The sequence below is a fragment of the Suncus etruscus genome, chromosome 11, assembly GCF_024139225.1.
Source record: "Suncus etruscus isolate mSunEtr1 chromosome 11, mSunEtr1.pri.cur, whole genome shotgun sequence".
NCBI classification, from domain to species: Eukaryota; Metazoa; Chordata; class Mammalia; order Eulipotyphla; family Soricidae; genus Suncus; species Suncus etruscus.
This window is the reverse complement of record NC_064858.1, coordinates 69,521,313-69,523,258: the sequence shown is the minus strand read 5'-3', so window position 1 is coordinate 69,523,258 and position 1,946 is coordinate 69,521,313.

Sequence of the window (1,946 nt, the reverse complement as noted above, 5' to 3'; positions counted from 1 at the left end):
AACCATTCAGATATGACAGCTTAACCTGGGGTACAACATACATAGTATGTCCATGGGAAAACAGATTTATTGATTACTCTGTTTTAGAGGGTCCAATTATTTTAAGTTCATTAAATGACAAAACTTTTTTATGGATGTTATTACAAAAGTCACAGTCTAAGATTAGGTTTTTCTGCAGAAGCCTTTGTTTCCCTAATGGTTTATTATAATTATTGATAACACATGTTGTACCTGTCAAAATCAAGGCACTCTTCTTTTCTGCACATTTCTGGTAGCTTTCCCAGTTAAAACTAACATCTGAATATGAAAATTGATGGGATTAAAGACACATAAAACTATTGTATTTAAGATCACTTAAATACTAGGTATGTGATTGAAAATTTGCCCTTTTTGTAGCCATCAAATAATCACAGAAACTGACTTAGACAAAGTCAACCAATTTGACAATATAATCAGATACATATTGATAGCTGAATTAAATTTAGGTGATTTATATAGCTTTTATTTTTGTTCTATTCTGAGCATTATATATAGTAAGCATCATGTATAGTAAGCTATCTATCACAGGTATTTTATTTTTAAAGTTACTTTGCATATAAGTAATAATTTTTAATTAAATGTTTTATATAAGAAATATTGCCTCACATACTTATGTATGTACATATATGAGCTTTCCCAGTAATTAAGATTGGAGAAATTGACATCAATTATTAGAGATAGGAAGAAGATTTTAAACTTTTATTTTTATACCATTGTTGTTATGCTTTTGCTACTTAATTTTTAGTTACTATTTAGGATTAAATTAATATCTGAATTATGAGATATATTTGCATTGAAGTGGAGTGAAATTTTGTTCTTTATATGACTGTTTTATCAATAAAAAATAAAATAAAATTATTTAAATGTACTTATAATTCTTCAATACTTATAATACTTCAATAGTACTTTGAAGTGCAATAAATTATTGACAGTTGCACCAAACATATCCTGAAATCTTTCCAAATCTGCATATTTTTTGCTACCAGTAGTATACAATTATACTAAAATTTTGTCTCTGTAATTAGGAGAGTGTGACCTACATAGTATGAGCTAAGTGAAGATCAAAGGACATCAAATACCAACAAGAAAATAGTAAAGTTGCATTTTACACTGAGGTATTTACACTGAAATCTCAGGTGTTATGGACTAGGCTTCTATTGGAATTATATAATTAGATCATTTTTTTAAGAACGCCCATGCTTCCATTTCAAAATCACACTTTCCAGAAATATGGCCACTTATTGTTTCCTCTCACCCACTCAGCTCCACACACTCCAGTTCTCCACTGATGGTGAGATAAATTCTAAATGAATCAGCGGTTTAAGAGTATTTTTTCAAGAAGAAGAGTTTAAAGTAAAATATGAAAGAGAGTCATTGTAACTTTGAGAAGACAGGTGTTCTTACTCATAATCCAGAGTTTCAAAACAAAAGATTACTATATTTAACAATATTAAAACTAAAAACAAGTTCTGCATATCAAAAAGTCATAAAAGAAAAATGTTGAATTTACTTTTACATGCAACTATAAAAAATTTTAATTTTTGTAATGCAACTAAAAATGTTACAGAAAATAGTTGATTTTTCTATTGAGAACTCCTAAAATAATTACAGAAGAAAAGTATCAATAATCCAATAGAAAAATAAGGCAACTACATAAGCTGATAATTTAAAGGAAAAGAATCATTGTACCATTAATAATTAAAAGATAACAGAAAATTTTGGTAGGAGGAGAATAGGCCCTCCTAGATGGGGCTCCTCCTGGCAATTTTCAGCCAAAGAGGCTAGTAGTTCATATTTTGGTGAAGGCCAAAAGACATGTAGCTCCAGTTCTGTGATGGGTGACAGAAATTACCTGCGTATGGTCATTTCTCCAAGGCTGTACTTGTTAATCATCTTGGGGACCCTGG